The 8414-nt window shown below is 43.6% G+C and overlaps 1 pseudogene; it reads left to right on the top strand.

Annotated features, from left to right (window-relative positions):
* LOC111954103 (nuclear receptor coactivator 1-like) overlaps positions 1-8414 on the top strand; it is a 109776-nt pseudogene that overhangs the window by 63401 nt on the left and 37961 nt on the right.

Raw genomic sequence — 8414 nt, 5'->3', positions numbered from 1 at the left:
AGACACATATTTCCCTCAGATTACACCGATCCACAAAGAATTTGTGTGATAAACTCCCATATTTACTGGGTGAAATACCGCAGTGTGTCATCAAAGCAGCACAATTTGTGAACTGTTGCCACAAGAAAAGGGCAACCAGTGAAGAACAAACACAATTGTAAATACAACCCAAATTTATGTTTATTTACTATTTGCACATCGTCACAACACTGTATATAGACATAATATGACGTTTGAAATGTCTTTTGTGAATGTATTGTTTACTGTAAAAAAAAAAATCACTTTTGTTTATTATCTACTTCACTTGCTTTTGCAATGTTAGCATATGTTTCCCATGCCAGTAAAGCCATTGAATTGAATTGAATTGAGAGAGAGAGACGGAAGGTAGAGCGAATGGTTGACAGAGCGAGTGAGAGAGAATGATAGATGGGGAAAAGGAGAGAAAGACGGTGGGTTTGAGAATGGGATCGAGGGGGAAAAAAGAGAGAGGATGGATAGCATCTCAGCAGGGTTCCTCTCATCCCCCTTGTCAGGTGATGTTGCCCTGCTGGGTGAAAGAATAACAATCTGGCTGCAGGGTTAGTCCTCCTCTCCTCAGCTGTTCTCCCTCTGCTCTGCACTTGTCTTCTACACTGCTCTGTCATGCTTCTCTATCTCTCTTTCTCCCTCTCCCTCTCCTTTATTGGCATAGCGTAACAATGTACATATTGCAAAAGCTTACTTTGGATATTTACAATATTAAGATAATAAGAATCAAAATTGTCAACGGGACAACAGTAACAACAATAACCAAGGGTCAAAATAACCATACATTGAACAATAAGCATACAGTAGAGGACATGTGCAGGTTCTCTCTCTCTATGCTGGCCTCATGTAGGCCATTAATTATTGAGAGGCTCGCTGTCCCTGTAGATCCGACAGCCCTGATCCTCCTCTCCGTCCTTGCCCAGCACTCGTTGGTACCAACCCAGCTGCAGCAGCTGACAGACAGAGTCTGCCTGGATACTCTCTGATGAGCCCAGGGCTGTGATCTCATCTCATTCACCTCTTTGTCTCCTGTCCTTCAGGAAATCCTTCATCTCCTGACTTTGTTGTACTCTAGAACTAGATATCTGTATGTGTTTCATGGACTGTGTCAAGTCAAATTATTATTTATTTAACCTTTATTTAACTAGGCAAGTCAGTTAAGAACAAATTCTTATTTACTGGGATAACACATCATGACAAGAGAGACTCCATAACACTACATAAAGAGAGACCTAAAACAACAAAATAGCATGGTAGCAACACCACATGGCAGCAGCACAACATGGTAGCAGCACAAAACATGGTACAAACATTCTTGGACACCAACAACAGCACAAAGGCAAGAAGGTAGAGACAACAATACATCACGTGAAGCAACCACAAATGTCAGTAAGAGTGTCCATGATTGAGTCTTTGAATGAAGAGATAACTGAGATAATGTGACTGGCAGAACGGGTGTTGTATGTGGAGGATGAGGGGTGCAGTAGATATCTCAGATAGGGGGGAGTGAGGCCTAAGAGGGTTTTATAAATAACCATCAACCAGTGGGTCTTGCGACAGGTATATAGAGATGAGGAGTATAGAGTGCAGTGATGTGCCCTATAAGCAGCATTGGTCGCAAATCTGATGACCGAATGGGAAAGAAACCAAACCAAATCAAACTTTTATTTAAAGTGCATTTAAATTTGCCACACACTTTACATGAAAACAAAAATAAAAGAACATAAACAGTGGATGTGTAAAACAATCACCTATTAAAAGCCTGGCTAAAAAGGTGGGTTTTTAACAGTTATTTAAAAACATTAATAGTGTCTGCTCCTTTTACCTGACAGTGCAAGCCGTTCCACAATTGAGGTGCTTTAATAGAGAACGCTCCGCCCCCTGGTTCTGGATCAAGGAAGCGTAAGCAGACCAGTTTCTTGGGTTCGGCATGCCCTCACTGGGTTTATGGAACGAGCATGTCTGTCAGAGAAGAGGTGGCAAGGTCATGCAGTGCCTTTAAAAGTTAAGAGTAAGATCTTAAAATCAGACCGATACTTTACAAGCAGCCAATGTAGTGCGGATAAAACTGGAGTGATGCGCTAATGGCTTCTAGTGTTGGTTAAAATCTGAGCTGCAGTGTTCTGTACCAGTTGTAGGCTTCTAATAGTGGAGTCTAAGCAGCTGGAGAGGAGGGCGTTACAGTAGTCTAGCCTAGATGAAACAAATGCATGGACGGATTTTTCGGAATCTGGCTGAGAGATGTGACGTGTCTAATTCTGGAAATGTTCCTGAGATGGAAGTATATTGTTTTGGATATGTTTTTTATGTAGTCTAGTGTGTGAAGTGTAGTCTACCCTTTATTCTCCTCCGACCATCCTGATCTTGCGATCCTTACTATTGTGAAGGGAAATTCACTTGGTTGCAGCTAACAGTCCATGAAATCACATTCAGCAAAGTTATGAACATTTCTCAACTATAAACCTAACCTGTGTGTGTGTGTGTGTGTGTGCGTGTGTGTGTGTGCGTGGCCCTGCAGTGTGGAGAAGCGGCGGCGAGAGCTGGAGTGTCGTTACATAGACGAGCTGGCCGAGCTCCTGTCTGCCAACATGGGCGACATCGCCAGCCTCAACGTCCAGCCAGACAAGTGCCACATCCTCAAGAGCACCGTGGACCAGATCCAGCAGATCAAACGGCGCGAGCAGGGTGAGCACCAACGCATTAGAAACATACACACACTTTGGCTCAATCCAAATACCCCTCCCCCTCGTTTTCGAGTGTCCCTCAGTGTGGGATGGAGCAGCTAGTGATGGGGAGAGATAAATCACATTGTGGAATGGAACATCACTACATCATTCGCGAACACACACATAAATAACTATCTTGTATGTCTTTATATACACACACACACACACACACCCACACACACACACACACACACACACACACACACACACACACACACACACACAGCACACACACACACACCACACACACATACACACCACACACACACACAAACAAAACAGTTGATATTTGTTTTGGCTTACCCATTCATTAAAGCCAGGAGGCGGGAGTTGTATGCCAGCTCAAGCCTGCCTGCCTGTCTGGTCTCCTCGCCTGGTACTGAAAGCTCAGTTTCCGTTAAGGTCATTTCACTCCATTCTTCTCATAACACCATGGATCATTTCAAAAGCGATGTTACTCTTATGAAATACTGTATGTATTTATCTTACTATACCATAGGATTGTTACATTAATTCAGGCATCCACGTTACCCACCATACAGAGAGTGTGTTTATTACATGTAGTGACTACACCTACCGCCAGTCTGTTTTATGTGTGTCCAAGCACAGCTCTGCTTTAATATTATTTTTTTAAACTATTTAATGATTTCTTATATCTGTTCGTAGCCCCATGAGAGCGCACAAGTGTGTGTTTATTTGTTGAGGTGAGATGCTCCGTAACCAAGGTTTACGTAGATAAGCCATTGAAATTCCCAAGCACGCAAAGAGAACAAACTTGTGAATTGTGGTGTGTTTTTTTTTCCTATTTATGTGTGCCATGCGTATCCCCTTCTTGTTTCTCCATGTGCTCGCGGAGGGAGACAACAGGGCCCTGAGATCTCTGCCAACTTCTACCTCTGTTTAGCTGCTTACTTCTGTCTTGACACTTCTACATCATGATAACGAACTCCTCAATGTACATCAGATGTACATACTATTGAGTATCTTGTCTTTTCTCTCTCTTCCTCTTGAGAGCGCAATGACAGCATGTGATTCTACTAGTAAAGCGAAATCATGTCCGTTTAAATCATTCACATTGTTTCGCTTAAAACAACAGGATTAAATACACATGTAAGTAAAGTCCATTTCCCCTTTTTTTTCTCCTTTGTGTAATGTTGTCAGAATCAGCACAAATCCTAGTGTTTGTTGACTACTTTGATCAGTCCCTTGGATTTTGTTAGCCTTGAAGGAGACAATGTGTGGACCAAGACAGTGTATCCAATAACTGTTCGTCATTATAACTTATCGCGACTTGTCACTTGTGAGCTCACCTCTATTGCTCAAGCTCATTGTACAAGCTACCTTTCATTCAATAAACCATCTCCATGAATGACTGCCAAGGTTAGTTATTGATGAATTTTCCTGGAGCAGAATTTTAGCAATTTCGCTAGATGCTTCCAGCTGCAAAGAAAATAGTCTATTTTGAAAAATGTATGAAAAACAAAAATGAGCTTCTGTCTTAATTTAAGTTAGGGTAAGCATTAGGGTTAGCGCAGTTGGTAAATTAGGTTAGGTTTAAACCGGATTTCTGACTGTGTGGCATATGTCAGCTAGGGACCATTCTGCAGAGCTGCCTCCAGACAAGATTCACGATGAAAAACGCTAACTCGGAATGACTCTCCACATACGTGTGTAAAGTGATCCCAGAATTTAATCTGAATATTCTCATTCTTGTACCTTGTTTTTGTTTAATTTCCAGTAACTAGGTCTAGAATACTTATTTATTGTTGAAGTGTAATCAGACCCAGGTCCTATCTCCCAGTGCCCAAGCTGTCAGTCATCACAACTGGGGTTAGCAGTGACATGGATTAGCGTCAATTTGACCCCCACGGGTGTTTACCTGTGTTACGTCTCAGTCCATCTGCTTTTGTGTTGTCCCAGTCCCCTTGTGTGAGTCAATCTCAGGTGAGTATGGATCAGTGCCCTCACCACCACCACCCTGGATGCATGTCCAATCAGCTTTGTCCCGCCCCGCGGCCCCTGAAGAAGTGGGGTCTGATCCCAGAAACCCTATAAACACAGAGGAATGCTGCACACAGAGACCATCTCAACCAGGATTAACACGAAAGCAGCTCAGTCTCATACAAGCCATAACCCCGTGGTTGCGTGTCCTGCATGCGTACAGCTCAGGCATATTGAGTGTTATTTGATGACCTTGAGAGAGTGTTGATTCCTTCAACACAGTTTTGTGTATGTAAGAGAGGGGAGTATCAGTGACCACACATCTGTAATTAGCTTCCATCCCCCTATTAAACCCTTTATGGGAACTAAACCTTAAGTGACACCGAGATGTCTCCATCCACACACTGGCCTATAGTCATCCATACCTGCTGTGCCAGTTGAAACTAGAGCAGCTTAGGAAAACGTTTGGGAATGTTTCAGATGTTTTTTTTAGGTGTCTATGGCCCAGAGGTGAGAGCGCCAACCACGTTCTCACCACTTGCTTTTATTCTGCATTCTCAACCTTATAAAGTCAACTCTTGGACACTCAAGTATATAGTGGATTTGATGTTTCTCTGTGAATTTTATTTTATTAACCTTTATTTAACTGTTCATGGATGTCCATATGCGTACTCCGCCTTTCCTGGTACTAGGAGGCTGAACACAGTGGATCTGGCTGATTCAGAGCTGGGTTGAAACTCATGTCACAGATCCCGAACCACGTTATCATCATCTGCATCCAATTTGCACACTATTCCCTATATTTGCACTACTTTTTTGACCAGGCCCATGGTAGTGCAATAGGATCTAAGTGCCATTTAGGAGCATCCCCAGTGTCTCCTCCAGAGTGCTCTTGCTGTTAGGATCCCAGCCCAGACTCCCCTTCGTGATTCTACCCTTCAGCTACAGGACAGCCCCCCTCTCCCTGCCCTGACCCATTCTGCAAACATGAGATGGCCTGTGAACCGTGTTGGGTGTGTTGTGTGTGTATGCTGTGTGTGGATGTGGTGTGTGTGTGTGTGTGGTGTGTTGCATTGGTGTGTGTTGTGTGTGTGTGTGTGTGTGTGTGTGTGTGTGTGGTGTTTTGGTGTGTGTGTGTGTCGTGGTGCTGTGTGGTGTGTGTGGTGTCGTGTGGTGTGTGTGATGTGTTGTGTGTGTGTGGGTGTGTTGTGTGTGTTACAGCAGCACGTGCATGGTTTCTGCATGTAATGTGTGGCGCAGTGTGTGTTTCACCAGGCGTACAGTCGCACCACTGTGCAGACTGTAGAGATGATGTTATATTGGCCCAGAGCAGATTCGTGAAAACAATAGCACAATCTGAGCAGGACCATCAATGAGCAGGACCATCAACTGAGCAGACCAATCAATCTGGAGCAGGCCATCAATCTGGACCAGAAACCATGAGATGGAGGAATTTATGTTGATATGCCCAGGTCCATGAATGAAGAGTGCTTGCGTGAGGGTGTGTGTGTGTGTATTCTCGAGTCTAGATAAATGCTGACTAGTACGGTTCCTTTATATGGTCTAGTAGGAAAAGGCATGTATCTTTATCGTCTTGTTATATATGTACCAAAACGTTCTTTTACATTGCAGCTATTCCTTCCTGCGTTTTTATGTGTAATGGTTTCACAGTCGGCCCAAATAACAAACATTTATATCTGTGAAGAGTAATAGGCCAACTAAATTCAAGCCTCTGAGACCCCAGCTTCTGAGCCTCAGGCGATGTCTTTCTGAGTCAGACCACAACAAAGAGCTTCTTCTGTTAACAATTGACTCTGTTTACGCCTGGCACGCGGACACAGCCACTCTAATATCTAATTCCTCTCTAGGATCAGGAACCAGCGGACCTGGAGGACAGAGCTTTATACACAGATCATCATTAAGCTATACCTGTCAACGTGTTGCCATTTGTAGTTCAATTCTAAAAACTCCCACCCTCTGGAGACTTAGACATCAGCGTTAGTCTGCAACTTACTATGCGTGTACTGAATGCAAAATACAGTAATACAAGGTATTCTGAGACCATGAGTGCTTGTGCCTGCACTCTGTCTGGGCAATCTCTCTCTCTCTTCTAAACTTAAAAAAGGAATGTTTCAAAAGGACTGTGGTTTGTTTTTCACGATACTAAATCCTTTCTTTTTCCTGAGAGAAGTGAGTTTCAGTGGAATTCCACTGCAAGCTTAAAATCTCTGAACAGTCAATGGTCCAAGCTTTAACGACGATAGAGAGATTTGGGGGCCGTGAGAGAATCCCATAGAACATGCACATTTAAATAATACCAAGCAATTAGGAAAATGTACAAATTCTCTTAAAGGAGCTGAATCCTGAGGGAAAATGAAAGAAGAAGAGGGCGAGCTTGCCCCCTCACCGAGACCGTCTCTGCTGCTCTTGTTCATTTATAGCACACTGGATTAAGCAGGTTTAGTTTCTGTTGAACAGAATAATCAACCCGAGTGGGAGTTGGAATAAGCGACGCCTGGCCAACCGCGCCTCTTGGAGCTGTGCAGTCACTATCATTAGTCATCAATACATTGAACAGAACCCTGTTGCCATGGACAGTTACGAGGTTTTCATAGGGGCCTCTAATTATTTTGTTGTTTCGGTGGGTGTGTAGGAGAGGAAGGGTTTTTAAGCCTTTTTGAATACGCCTCGCCTTTCCTTCATCTGCTCTCTTACAGATCAGCTCCCCGCCGTAAAAAAAACACAGCGCATCGCCTGATGACAACAACAGGACCAAGAGCTACAACAAGAATCAAACCAAAACCTCTGTTTTACTGTGCATGTAAACATGTGTTGGACTGATGTCATTCAAAGATTTAGCCACAGACATGGGCCGGATTTTAGCTGCAGCCTATCCTGAGCTGCTTCTCGCTTGGCTGCGTTGTGGCAGAGATTGAGCTAAGTCCCAAATGCAATACCTATTCCCTAAAGTGCATTACTTTTTAGACCAGGCCCATAGTAGTAGTCACTACATAGGAATTGGGGGGCATTTGGGCTCAGCCCAGTCACATCTCCAGGTAATGAGCCAGCCAGAGTACATGGTTCACGCCAAGAATTCCCTCAGTAATCCCCTCCCTGTTTTGCGGGTTTCTTGGTGCACAAAACCACAGTGTGTAAATAGCCTAGCTCACCACGTTCTTAACAGGGGTTTTAGATCAGTTTCTAGCTTGAAGCAGATTTTTCATATTTCTCTTTTTCCTACTCTCACATTTTCTCTAGTATCAAGCCAAGAGTGCATCAATACTTGCCTCTCACAGCACATGTTACTGTGTATATTTACTTGTTGTCAAATTCACTACTCTATTCCTCAACTGGTGAATTTAAAAAATATAGTATCATCATAAACATGGACCTTTACAGCTCATTGCAAAGTGTTAATACCATATAATGCACAGTGTGATTACTTCCTGTGCCTTGGAAGTATGTGTATGTATGAGGTCAGTAAGCAGGTATACCTGGGCCAGTGTTTTTTGAAGCACTTGTTGTCAGCCACTTTGGCTGTGTGTTTCTATAGAGTGAGGTTTTAATTGCTGTGGTGTGTCGGGACGGAACAGAGAGGGTCACAGACGGTCCTCTCCCTGCCACTCAAAAACACAACAGAGAGAGGAAGGCGAGTGTGGTTTTACCCAGGTACTTCAGCAGCCACAGCGCTCCTGGTGGATAGAAGCATCTGCATGCAGG

The sequence above is a fragment of the Salvelinus sp. IW2-2015 genome, linkage group LG28 (genome assembly GCF_002910315.2).
Source record: "Salvelinus sp. IW2-2015 linkage group LG28, ASM291031v2, whole genome shotgun sequence".
Classification (NCBI taxonomy): domain Eukaryota; kingdom Metazoa; phylum Chordata; class Actinopteri; order Salmoniformes; family Salmonidae; genus Salvelinus; species Salvelinus sp. IW2-2015.
Note: the sequence above shows the minus strand (reverse complement) of the source record. Positions and strands in the feature narration are given on the sequence as shown.